The 14,098-nt window shown below is 37.1% G+C and overlaps 1 protein-coding gene and 1 long non-coding RNA gene across 39 annotated transcripts in view; one reads left to right on the forward strand and one right to left on the reverse strand.

Moving 5' to 3' along the window:
- Positions 1-14,098, reverse strand: part of LOC137488526 (uncharacterized) — a 250,769-nt gene that overhangs the window by 51,575 nt on the left and 185,096 nt on the right. For 21 of the 38 annotated variants that reach the window (XR_015516889.1, XR_015516864.1, XR_015516895.1 and 18 more), the window contains one exon: positions 1,961-2,052. The exons of the other annotated variants lie outside the window; for them this stretch is intronic. The gene's annotated coding sequence lies outside the window, so the exon portion shown is untranslated. The remainder of the gene's footprint in view (positions 1-1,960; positions 2,053-14,098) is intronic. 38 annotated transcript variants of the gene reach the window in all.
- On the forward strand, positions 23-6,076 carry LOC147832584 (uncharacterized). Its single transcript, XR_015516971.1, has 3 exons — positions 23-1,607; positions 1,851-2,495; positions 2,588-6,076. It is a non-coding gene; the product is annotated as an uncharacterized LOC147832584 (long non-coding RNA).

Consider the following 14,098-nt stretch of genomic DNA (forward strand, 5'->3'; position numbering starts at 1 on the left):
GCAAAAACTAAAAATCCAATAAAACCAGGTGTTACACATTTAAATACTACAGTAATTTATAGTAAAGATAAATATTTTGAAATAAGCATTATGTTGTGTTGTATGTTTACAACTCTTTGTTAATGAATTAGACTACATAATGTAGTATCATTAGTATCTATCATGAACTATTAGTAATTACCATAATGTACCATAGCCATTACTACAGTAAACAATATATATCTTCTTATTTAAAGAGTTTTCTTTATTTTTATAATTTTTTTAATTGTAGATTCACACTGACGGCATCAAAACTATGAATTAACACATTGGGATTTATATACATAACAAAAAAGTGTGAAAAAAATGAAAATATTTCATACTCTAGGTTCTTCAAAGTATCCACTTTTTTGCTTTGATTACTGCTTTGCACATTGTTGGCATTCTTTTGATGAGCTTCAAGAGGTAGTCACCTGAAATGCTTTTCCAACAATCTTCAAGTAGTTCCCAGACATCCTTAGCACTTGTTGGCCCTTTTGCCTTCACTTTGCGTTCCAGCTCACCCCAAACCATCTCGATTGGGTTCAATTCTGGTGACTTCTTCTGATCACTCTCCTTCTTGGTCAAATAGCCCTTACACAGCCTGGAGGTGTGTTTGGGGTCATTGTCCTGTTGAAAAATAAATGATGGTCCAACTAAATGTACCGGACAGATGGAATAATATGCCGCTGCAAGATGCTGTGGTTGCCATGCTGGTTCAGTATGCCTTCAATTTTGAATAAATCCCCAACAGTGTCACCAGCAAAGCACCCCCACACCATCACACCTCCTCCTCCGTGCTTCATGGTGGGAACCAGGCATGTAGAGACTATTCGTTCACCTTTTCTGCGTCGCACAAAGACACGGTGGTTGGAACCAAAGATCTCAGATTTGGACTCAGATTTCCACTGCACTAATGTCCATTCCTTGTGTTCTGTAACCCAAACAAGTCCTGTCTGCTTGCTGCCTGTCCTTAGCAGTGGTTTCCAAGCAGATATTCTACCATGAAGGCCTGAATCACACAGTCTCCTCTTAACAGTTGTTCTAGAGATGTGTCTGCTGCTAGAACTCTGTGTGGCATTGACCTGGTCTCTTATCTGAGCTGCTGTTAACCTGTGATTTCTAAAGGCTGGTGACTCGGATGAACTTATCCTCTGCAGCAGAGGTGACTCTTGGTCTTCCTTTCCTAGACGGTCTACATGTGAGCCGGTTTCTTTGTAGCGCTTGATGGTTTTTGTGACAGCACTTGGGGACACTTTTAAAGTTTTTCCAATTTTTCGGTCTGATGACCTTCATTTCTGAAAGAAATGATGGCCACTTGTTTTTTTTTTTTTTTTTTTTTTTTACTTAGCTGCTTTTTTTTGCATAATACAAATTCTAACAGCCTGTTCAGTAGGACTATCAGCTGTGTATCCACCTGACTTCTGCACAACACAACTAATGGTCCCAACCTCATTTATAAGGCAAGAAATCCCACTTATTAAACCTGACAGGGCACACCTGTGAAGTGAAGACCGTTTCAGGTGACTACCTCCTGAAGCTCATCAAGAGAATGCCAAGAGTGTGAAAAGCAGTAATCAAAGCAAAAGGTGGCTACTTGGAAAAACCTAGAATATGACATATTTTCAGTTATTTCACACTTTTTTTGTTATGCATATAATTTCACATGTTAATTCGTAGTTTTGATGCCTTCAGTGTAAATCTACAATTGTTATAGTAATGAAAATAAAGAAAACTCTTTGAATTAGAAGGTGTGTCCAAACTTTTTGTCTGTACTGTATATATCAACACAGGCTCATTCTGAAAACAAAGTTCCGTGGATGTTTCTGGAGACTGCGAATTATGTAGCCAGAGGTGCGTATGGCTGCATTTCATTTTTTTAAACAAATGCTATGGGGCGGTATGACGCCATTCCTATCGCGCTTACCAGCTGACCGCTTACCTTTGTGTTGAGGGCTTTCCCAATTAGCTCGTCGTGTACGTCGGCAGACTTGAGACACAGAGAGGAGTTGACCACGACGATGGGGTTCGAGTCTGGGGAAGAGCGGTTCCAGAAATCAGGTAAGCCAAAAACAGAATCCAAAAAATAAAGTTAACAAAATAACAGGGTGAGAATGTGGTAAAATCAGAAAACATAGTGAAAATCAGACAAGAGGTTCTTTTTGTTTTTCTGGATGGCCTTTGTAAATTGTTGGTTGGATTTAGGGAAGGAGGAGGGTGGGCTGTCGATTGGTCAGCCGGCCAGTCAGTCATTCAGTCAGTCAGACAGACAGTCGGTTGACAGCGGCCTCTAGTGGGTTTTTGAGAGAGCAGCATGCATGATCAGCACTCGTGAGAGAAATTTTAGATATGATAAAACACACAAAGAGGCCTCTCATGGATTCGCAAAAACAAAACTGCAAAAATATGTACCTTCCGGGACGTGTTTCACTGTCTCCAGAAACAGCGCATGGGACTACGCCTGGGTTGGTATATATGTGTATATATATATATATATATATATATATATATATATATATATGTATATATATATATATATATATATATATATATATATATATATATATAGACACACACACTCTTTCCCAGTGATGGGTTGTGGCTGGAAGGGGATCTGCTGCTCAAAACATATTCTGGATAAGTTGGTGGTTTATTCCGCTTTGGCGATCCCAGATTAAGAAAGGGACTAAGCCGAAAAGAAAATAAACTAATGAATATATACACTCTTCTCCCTTAGTCATCTTTCCATCAAGTAAATATCTGATGTTAGCCTAATTGGTGGGTGACGTCTCAGACCAGAGCAAGAGGTGGCAGTAAAGCACCAAAAAGTTTGTTGTCTACCACCATAGAACAAGAAGAAGAAATCACCAATCTCATCATCATATGGATTACTATAATCGGCAAGACACCAGCCTCACAGCTCTGTGAATGTCGTACCGTCACTTATTGATATACGATCAGTAAATGTAATTTGTATGGACGCTACTGCTTGACTGCCACGCTACTGAGAAATTTAGTTAAGCTAGTATTGTCACTAACTAGCAACACTACTACCCAACACTGTGTTTTCTTAATGTTTGATAAGACGTGGCACAAATAACAGGGTCATACCAAATGAACCATTGATGTAAACAAATGCAGGTTTAATGTACTATACACTACCATTGAGCAGATTCTCCGACAAATCATCTATATCATTATTTATAACCCACAAGCAAACAAAATCATTAGCTATGTAAAATGATGAGTAGCAAAGGTAAAGTAAAGGTCATCTACACTAGCAATCTTTATTAGTAGTGCTGAAATTATGTTATGTCAGCAGAAAAGTTGAGCCATTATTAAAGACTTCCCAGGCAAAATAACATACAGTTCCATTACCAAAGCAATAAAACATCTACAATTAAGGATATTGGCAACTGAAGAGATAATAGCAGATTTTCTGCAGCATTTATAATTATTTATCACCATGATCTTTAAAGTGTATTTAGGGAATGAGAATTCCCAGATTGGTGTTGTACCCCAGTGTCAGGGGACGTTGCATTTTGTTTGGAAATGAAAATCATGTTGATCTCAGAACACAGCATCAGGCCGACACCAATGTCCAATGCCCAACCAAAAAAATCAACCAAATATCAACGTCTAATGATGTTACAGCTTGACGTTGTGTGGACGTGACCACTATGATGTCTATCAGACATTGGATTTTGATTGCCATACCTAAAAAAATAAATATCTGTACTTGACATCAATATGACAGATATTGGTTCAACGGTAGATTTTGGTCAACAAAATCAAAATCAACAAAATATCACCTGATGTCACGACCTAAATCTAACCTAATATTAACGTCTTATGATGTTGTGTGCCTGCTGGGTCATAAAGTACCTTGATTACCAAATCATCCCCTTGTGTCAAGGCTACAGTGTAGTGCTATAGGCATTGCCATGTCAAGTGTCTCTACAGGAGTATGAAATGACTTGATATTAGACGTGGTACTTCATGCAAATTGCTGGCCTGTACTGAATCAAGCCACATTGCTCGGAAGCAAGCCTGAGGGGATTTTAAATGCAAGATAACCTATATCTATAGGTCACATGTGGTTCAGTGTCTTTCTCAAACATGCAACCCATTGTAGGTTATGAAATAGTTTAGGAGACACCTTTATGAAGTACAAAATAGTAAGATTCTCTTATTGAGGTATTATAAAAGAAAATAGTTTCATGGTTAAATACCTTAAGGTCATATGCTTAGGGGTTGATAACAATAAATACAGCTAAAATGAAATTAAGGGTTTGTGTTGTGAAAATAGCTTGTGTCTTTCTCGTAGACTAAGACAGCACAAAGCAAAGGAGAAGAAAAACACAGGCTCACAGTATTGTGTATATATGTAAACTGTGGAAGGCCTCCAGGCAGATGCACAGCAGGGACCGTGTCCACCGTAGTCACAGACTAATTGTGTGATTGGACAGGCAGGAGCATTGGGGGGAGCGTTGGGTAACATTGGCAGAACGCTAAGCCCAGGGCATAAATCTAAGGTTCTGCTCTGAGAGCTTGTGACAGCACTGGCCCACATATCAGCTTCAAGCCCATCAGTCTGAATAACAATCCACAGGGGCTCTTCAGAAGGAGGAGGGGGGTTCATCAGGCACCCCACAACAGGGGACTTCAGGTTTATATAAACTTTGTCTTGATACATTTCTAATAACAGTGGATAGCTGGGTAATAACAGTGGCAGGAGTCTCTGTGTATGTGTGTACAGCAAGAAATGAATTCTGAAGGCACGCTGTGGTCAGGTCCAATGTGATCTCACGCTGAGAGAGGCAGACAAACTATAAGCCTGTCTCTCTAATCCAACAACAGAAACAGGGTCTCAGACACCCTTCCAGCTGGGGCAGGTTAGAGGCCACGGGGTGTGTCCTACAATCTCAAAGCATTAATGTTCCACAATGCATTAAACCTGGAGAACAAACTAAGGATGATGAAATGAAGGTGGACAGCCGAAGGTCTCATAATTGCAACATTGGTCAAAATGTGTGACTGGCTAAAATTCGCTCACCGTTTTTATAGTATTGTAGGTTTTATTTGGCTGTTTCACATAAAATTATGTAGAAAGAGCAAGGTATAGAGTAAGATGGAAATTCAAAGGTGTTCAGACAGAATCCAATAGGACCACATTCCTGCAAAGTGTAACATCAATACAGCATATTGGGCACCCTCCTAGCACGACAGGATTAGACAGGATTGTCCCCAAATCCAAGAACCTACTCAACATTAAACTTTGAGAGGAACAAACAGAGGTTGGTGAGATTGAATGGATAAAAAGAGGTCTCCATCTTATGATTTACAGTACTGTATATTAATGGATGGAATATGGTGAAGATGCACCAAAATACACCCATATTTTTTGTTGGCCATTTTTCCCCTCACAGAGTTTAGCTTCAAACTGCTTTAACAAATCTGGTTGGAAGGTTTGGGGCAATGCTGAAGATGCTAAATAAGTCATTCAGCTGCTTTAAACATAGGTATAAACTCTACAGGAATGTTTTCCTACAGGACTGGACAACCTTGGAGAAGAAGCATGAGGAACAATTGAGTGATTGGAGGAAAATATTGACAGACGGATTAACTGACACATGACCACCTAAGACAGAGAAGAAAAGTCAGAGCATTCTCAATGGTTTAGACAGGACTGATGTCCATCTTGCTTGTCAGTCTTCTTTCCCTATTGTTCTCCTCTTACTGCAACCCAAACCATCAAGAAAGGCCTCAAGCGTAGCCCTGTTGTTTACCATAGGGAAATGACTAATCTTTTTATAAACCACCTTTTCACGCTCTCTAATCTATAAACTGCCCTTCAGAAAAGTGAATTGTCTCTTTTATTCTGAATTTAATTATGTGACTCTTCACCATGGTCATTTTAAAAGTCAGTAATAAGGAGATTATACTCACACCCTTAACACCAGACTAGATAATCTAATCCCTTTATCTGTCTACAATAGGTGCTTGCAGCAATTGATGTAAGACATAAGACAAGGAGCTATTGTGACACTCAGTGGGCAAAGTTTTTTTTTTTTGTATGTGTGTGCTAAAACAAATCTCACTGTTAGCCACCACCAACAGATGGGCTCAACTATGGGTTTAATTGCACCAAGTGTCCAGATCGGAAAGTGTTTGACTTGGCTGGATGCTGTAGTAGTGAACAGGGATCCAGGTTGGTTGTATAAGCTCCAAATGATTATTGCTCAGTAGTCCAAAACTGATCAGGCACTGATATTAATGTTCAGCTGCACTTGCAGTGACATTTAAACATCTGGCATACTTATGTCAAAGACATATGGCCTCATCAATCAATGAGTAGCTTGTTTTTTTTTTTGTTTTGTTTTTTTTGGTCCAAACTTGAATTAAAGTTCTTTAAATACTACAAAAATAAATCAATATTTCTTTTAATATGTAGTTTGGTGTAAAGTTTATACTTTTATTCCTTAGCGAACAAAATATTTCAACAAAAAATACTTCACTACTTTCAAACCTTTGTCCAGCAAATCAAAGTCAAGTGCTTCATGTGCAACCCACATGAAAACACATAAAACGGGGATTTTATATCAAAGAGAGGACCCCTGCAGACTCTTGTGACTGTGTGTCAAGGTCAATATGAGTCTTATTGACAGGGCACGGTTGTAAAATGTCATGTCTTGTGGTGTGACTCCTCAAAACATAACGACATTTGTTAATTAATAATTCATGGTGTTTGTGAAAAACACCTTGAACGTTAATGTGTGTATCATAGTTTCACCTCAAGGATACAAACTCCTACTCTAAGCTTGTCTGTTTATGCGTACTACCCAAGTGACAAGCTGTCGTGCATTATCTTTTTGGTAGATTTTTAGTTTTTATCCTTTTCATAATTGTGGACTCTCTTTCCTTCCATACCATACTTAAACCACAAAGACTGTTGAGGTATTCAAAAATTGTCAAGAAAGATTTAAAGGGCATAAAAGCATTCTGTATGTCTATAGCAAGCAGATTGTGGAGAGTCAGTATGTCTGTCAGGTCTCCGCTGCCTCCAGACCTTGTGTCCTCACACTCCCTGAGGATGACTCATCTTTTGGCTCCAACCATCAGACAGGACTGGCTGGGTAGAGGCAGTCTGTGCCCCAGACATGTGCCACTTCGTCTGGCCCTCTCTTCCACATCACCAGGCAGGGATTAGCTCTGCTGAATGAGGCCACCCCTACTCCGCATGAAATGGGGAAAGAGGGGGTTGAATCTTTTCCCTTTGCTAAAACAAGACTTTTTTTTTCTGGCAAGACAACCTCTGCAGAGGGCAAGAAGACTTTCTGGTATAATTTGGCGACATAGGTATCTCCCATAGGTAAAGATGCTAGTGGAGAGAGTAGAAGTCCTGGACCTGTCAACGTGAGGCAATGAGGAGGCAGAGGGCACCTCTACAGCCAGAAAATGATATTTTCAAATGTAAAGAAAGAAGAGGGTACAGTCAGGTCATATTGGGCCCAGTGGGATCGACAAAGTGCTTACTCTTAGAGCAAACCTGAACTCAACCAACTAATGTGGTGCACCCTTATCAACACTGGAGATAGGAAAAAAAATCCCTAGTGGAGTTCAGTGCTGTCTATTTATTATTCCCAGAATGACCGAGGGCTGTACCCCAGCTGTCAAGCGTATGTAGTCTCTTAAAATGGACTGGTTTGTGTGCTTACAGTGTGAATAAGATCTCAGCTGGTGTATACAAAATATGCTGTGCTCTCAATTTTACAAATTTTAAAAGAGAGCTGTTTTTAGTAAAAACAAAAACAAAAATCACATTATCTCAATGGGAACTTGTTATGGGAAATAACTCTGAATTGATCAAAGTAAGACCTAATGTTCTTCACCACAATTCAACAATGTTGTATGAAGATTTAGGTTCTTGTTTCCTGCCAAGCTGTCTATTTTATTGTGCTAGCTTTGCACAGCTAATCACAGACTAGGTGTGCCAACTGATAAATCAGTTTCAAGATTGCAAGACAGCAAATCCTCACACACAAAGTGACCATGAATATTCTGGGTTCAATACAAGTCAAGCTGAAACAAAAGCTTTTGTAGCATACAGCTGATTCTAGAAATGTGAAATAATAAAAAATAAAATAAAAATAAGCAGCATGGTGACTCAGTGGTTAGCACTGTTGCCTCAAAACAAGAAGGTCACTGATTCAAGTCCCAGCTGGGCCAGTTGGCATTTCTGTGTGTAGTTTGCATGTTCTCCCAGTGTTAGAGTGGGTTTCCTCCGGGTGCTCCTTGAAGTCCAAAGACATAAGGTATGGGTGGATTGATTAAACTAAATTGCCAGTAGAGTATAAGTGTGTGTGAATAAGTGTGTTTGGGTGCTTTGCAATACTGGGTTGTGGCTGGAAGGGCATCCACCGAATAAAACATATGCTGGAATAGTTGGTGGTTCATTCCAATGTGGTGACCTCTGAGATTAAGCTAATGGAAAATGAACAAAATAATGAAATAAAATAATAATAATAAATTAGACATGTCCTCACTGTCAATATTTCAAACTGCAGTCATTTAATATTATTATTTCTTTCTTTTATCACCTCATTGTTAACCCCAACTCACTGTAACCCAAATTACTGAAAATGAGGGTTAAGTAGAAATTAACTTTTGTGCTCACTTGAGATTCTTTTATACTGATCCCTGGAATATTGTTTTGAATATGTCAGCAAATAAAATGCTGGGAGTTCTAACACAGGCTCAATCCCAAAAGGCACATTCAATTTGTACTTGGGGTCTTCTGGACTAACAACGGCCACCAGCTATGTGCCAGTTTTGTCCACAAGACAGTTAATTGTCTTAGTCTTCATTTTAACTTTTAATTGGTGCTCAAGAGCGCCTCCTATACAATCAATATACATCCTAAATGGGCATTTCTGCAAGCGGAAACCCCTTATAGACTTTTGCCCAACAGTCAAACGGGTTTAGGATGCTATTTGGGATTAGCATTTACGAGACCTTGGTTTGCTGGTTAAGGTGTGTTTATTTGGTAGTAGCTAGTAGCTAAAGCCTTGTTTGGACTACATCATTTTAATTGTTTAATTACAACAGTCACTGTGTCCGAGTATGCAATTTTGTCTTTATGAAATCTTGATGAGTTGAGGAAACCAACTATGCCAGACTACATGTTACTTTGCAATCACCCATTGCATAAAATATATTACGTCCAGTACACAGCCAGTTACCTGCAAAGATACATTATAAATAACTTTCCATACTGTATTGCGAATGAGAATTTAATCAGTGCTTTATTTATTTACATGCAACCTCGAGTACTTTCAGGGCTGTTGAATCCTCGGTTATCCCTCGCCAACATTTACCTTTTTATTCTGTCATAGTAGTCTCTCAAATTAAACATAATATATGTTGGCGTACTGTTATTATAAACAGTTGTGGGTAAAGTTACTTTTGAAAGTAATGCATTACAAAATTGAGTTACTCCCCCAAAAAAGTAACTCATTGTGTTACTTAGTTACTTTTTATGGAAAGTAATGTGTTATATTACTTTTGAGTTACTTTTGCTTTACTCTTCCTTTCCTGGCTGAGGTTTAATCTCTTTATCTCTTGCAGAACTTAGAGGTGCTTTTTCACCTTTTTTGTAGAGAAGCTCTGCATTTAACAACCACCTATATAACCTACAGCTTCATTTTCCTTAAAAACATGTAGGATATAATTATATTTTGAGAACTTTCTGAGCCCAGATCTATACATGCTGTATATACAGATTAATGAAAGCATGTATTGTGTTTGCTATATTTGTATGTTTTGTGTTATTAGCTAAGTAAATCCACTATCCCTTAAGATCAAGATTGCAATAAAGCCTAAGAGTACTAACATGAAATAATTTATTAAGGCAAAAAAACATTTTTTTTTTTATTTTTAAAATGTGTAATAACAAAATGAACAGTGAGACAATTAAAAAAAAAAAAAAAAAGCCAAAATCAAAATGAATCTTTGAGCTTTATACATTGATTAAATGGTAATTTGTTTACCAAAAGAGAACAAATCTTACTATATTACAAAACGTGGTCACTTCTACAGTAGACAGTGGCTGCATCTCCTCAACAATAAAAGAACTAACCATTTTTTAGTTTAGTCAAATTAATTGTTTTACCTTGAGAATGTGAACTGATGTCAATTGTTTGTTCTTTAGCTTGAGGTGGGATGCGGGTGTAGTGCTTTGCATCCATTTTTTATTTATTTTTATTTTTGCAATGTCATGTTTCTTGCAGTTGTTAAGAGTTTTACTTGCACATAATATACACTTAACAACTTCTCTTTAATGAGTTCAAAATAACAAGAATCCATTGTTTCATTGTTTCTGTTTCTGACTGTCTGTAGTGATGACGGGCGATTCACAAATTAATCGTGTGTTTTTAACCGGATCTTATAAGTGAACTGGTCGAATAAGTATATTAAATTGAACGGAATTGTCATGAAATGGTTTGCATCTTCAGTACTAACATACCAAATACCCCCTCTGACTCAAAATAAACCCATATCATGAGTTATCCAGTTACTAGAACAGTACACTGAATCATCTACTGTGAAAAAAGAGACCTGATGATGATGATGATGATGAGTGTAAGCTGACTGTCTGTTCGCTCACAGCACTCTCTCTCATTAAGTTTGTGATTCAAAGTAGGTCATTTTTATTCCACAATATATTTTGTAAAAACCAATTACACAAGGTTAAAACTCACATAACATTTTTTAAGTAACTCAAATAAGATAATAAAAAAAAAAAAAATAAATACAACAAGCATCGCAGATGTGACATGGGTTGCTGTGCATTATGACACACTACATGAGAAGAAACCATTGAGTCTTGCGTCTAAGACACCCGTTTGTCATTTACCAATCTCGACAACATCCTACATCAAGCGACTCATGTCAAAAACAGGGGGGGGGGGGGGTGTAATCAGAAAAGAGCTCAAAATATGCAGTACAATGGCCATCCATGAGCAATATTGAACATCCCTGCATTATAACCAGTCAACTGGATTCCAAACAAGTTAAAATTTAGTTGAAGCATAAATATTGTGATACAAACGCTTTATCATGGTCTACCTACAATTTTTACACACTTATAAATGGGTATGACGTAAATGCACACAAGTGCAACCATGTCTGTGAGCTAGCATAAATCGCTGCACCATTAATGACACAAATTAGCAAACCAAGATCACTCATGTACTTAGTCACAGTGAGACAACACGGCTGCTGCTTCTCGGGTCAGAGGACTGTTAGTAAGAGGCTGTCTCAGCATCTGAGGCAGAAGCACTTATCTACTCCTACTTATATAAACCATAAAGACAGGTCAGCCGAGGCACTATGTATGAACTAAAGAGCCCAATGTATACAAGGATTAGACAGATATATGCCCTCTAATCTGTGAGTGGGTAATGAGATATAGCAGGAAGGAGGGGTCAGAGTTAAGGTTGAAGCTGGTGTGGGGTGGAGGGCGCTTGGCTGTGCGCCACCCCGTCTCTTCACATGCGGCGCTAAGAGGACGAAGTGTGCTGCTAATCCATCAGCAATTCTTGGGGAGAGGAGAGAGGGAGAAATGGAGGAGGTGTTGTAGATAAAGAGACCAAGCGGAGGAGAGGAAAGCGGGGGCTTCAAAAGAAATCAGCTATTGATCTAGCAGATGACACAAATGTGTACTGTCTGTGTGGGGTTTATAAATCTGTGACTACAGTACACTTTGTGTGCATACAGTATATGTTAACTATATTTTCAAAAAGTGTAGTGTAGTGCAGTGTAGTTATTTTTGTCAGTAACATCAGCACATGTAAATAGAATGTTTTTAAATGGGTCTCTCGAATTTCTATTTTTTAATAAATAGCTCGTAATAATAAAATGCTTGTAAACTCAAATTTGTGCTTGAAGAGAAGTTGTTGTGTAAGCCTGATCAGGTGTTCAGATGCACAGATGCCTTTTTAGGAGACTTTTCTATTGACCTGTACAGATATTTGAATATATATGCCTGCAATAGATAATAAAAAAGAAATTTTGTTACCACAATGTCAAAATGAGCATTTAGATATAGTAATTCTAAAAAATTACCATATTTTACAAATCTGTAGTTTTTAGCCTTTGATGCATACTGTACAATCACACTGGTGTGATCAGAATATTCAGTGCGTCATATAACCAGCTGCTAAATCCAAATCTGGATTTGCGCTTATACAGAGAAAGATATGAATGCACTTGTAAAATAATAACTTATTAGTGTTTATCAGTGTAAAACAAAATAGATAAATTAATTAATTAATTAATTAATTTATTTATTTATTTTATCACAATTACACCGGACAACCAAATGCATTTGTTTAAGTGTTTTTGCAAACTTGCTAATTCTCAACACCTGTCCACAGGAGGCTTTAAAAATTGGCAAAATGGAAATATAATAAATACATATACACAACATTACAATTCTTTACATAAAATTACTGAAGGGAAAAGCAAAGGCGACATGATCCAACAAACTAACAGTAGACTATTTATGCAAACACTGCTGTTTTGTTTTTACCACTTTTTAAGAACACTACTCAAAGTATTTAGTTTATTTAATTTATTTTAGATTTCAGCCATTTAAAAACACATAAGTATTAAAAATGATTAAAAAATTAACGTAATTAAATCACACTTTTTTGTAATTAATCATGATTAATTAACAAATTCCATTAAAACATCCTAAATAAAAATAAGTTGAATAAAAGTGAACTGCTGAACTGCAGTTAAATTCTAAATATTAAAAATGAAACAGCTGAAATTACATGAAATTCTGAAGGAAACGCAGGATAGCCTGGTGATGTGACATTACTTTTTTTTTATACTGAAACTTTCCTTCTAAAAGCGCGTCCTTGGTCTTGTCCAAATTTCTTTGCACGTTAAACACATGCAGGGGAAGAGCAACTGGACTGGCGCTCTAGGCAAAGGGCAATCACGCCGCCCTCAACCCAAAAGTGAAAACGAAAGTGAAAGTAGGACCTTGAGGGAGAGGGGTGGGTGTAGCAGATGAAAGTAAAAATGCCTAGGTCGCCTCTATGCACGCGCTGGCTCTGAATACACGTCAGTCACAACAGAAAATAAAAAAAACTGCAACTGCATTAGTTGCGATATATATATATTTTTTTACATGTTAAATATTTCAACTTAATCACATGCGTTAACGCACTAATTTTGACAGTCTTAAAAAAATTATATTTATGGCTTGTAAAATGCATGCTAATGTCAATTGAAATAGCAATAATAATTATTCTTAAACGTAGTTACATACTTTATTCAAATGAGATACAGTTCGTTATGTTTCTAGAACATTTACTCTATCCTTCTCTCATGATCATTCATCACTCATTATAGATCAAAACATCACTAATCATAGATCAAATAACAAGACCATTATAATCTGTTTAAATGTTTTACACATATTTAAGAGTTAGCATGTCAGATATTTCACAATATCATTAGAAGGTTTGTCAATATTTGAAGAAAATGGTGGAAAAAAACAAATGCATAATTTATAAAGGCTGCTGTGTAACAGGTGATAAACTTGGAAAAGCCATAGGAATTTTAAAGCAGTATGTTCTAAATTATTTTCACATAAAAAAATATAATAAAAATCACAAGGGGGTCAGCATATTGAATATTACATGCATATTTGAATATCTATGCCTGTCATGGATTTACAAAATGTTTTGAAATGTGATAAGCTAACACAACATAACACCAATATGAGTATTTTAGATACAAAAAATCTAAAAAGTTATCATGGTTTACAATTCTGTAGTGTTTAGCCTTTGATCCATACTGTACAATCACACTGGTGTGATCAAAATGTTTAGTGTATTACATGATCAGCTGCTAAATTCAATTCTGTTTTCTCATTAAGGCTTGCACTTAGCCAGAAAAAAGACATGAATGCCCATGCCAACTAATAATTTATCAATGTTTTCAAACATATAACTATATTTTAGAATTCAGACATTTAAATATACAAGTATTAGAAACATATGAC

The sequence above is a fragment of the Danio rerio genome, chromosome 19 (assembly GCF_052040795.2).
Source record: "Danio rerio strain M-AB ecotype USA chromosome 19, GRCz13ab, whole genome shotgun sequence".
Lineage (NCBI taxonomy): Eukaryota > Metazoa > Chordata > Actinopteri > Cypriniformes > Danionidae > Danio > Danio rerio.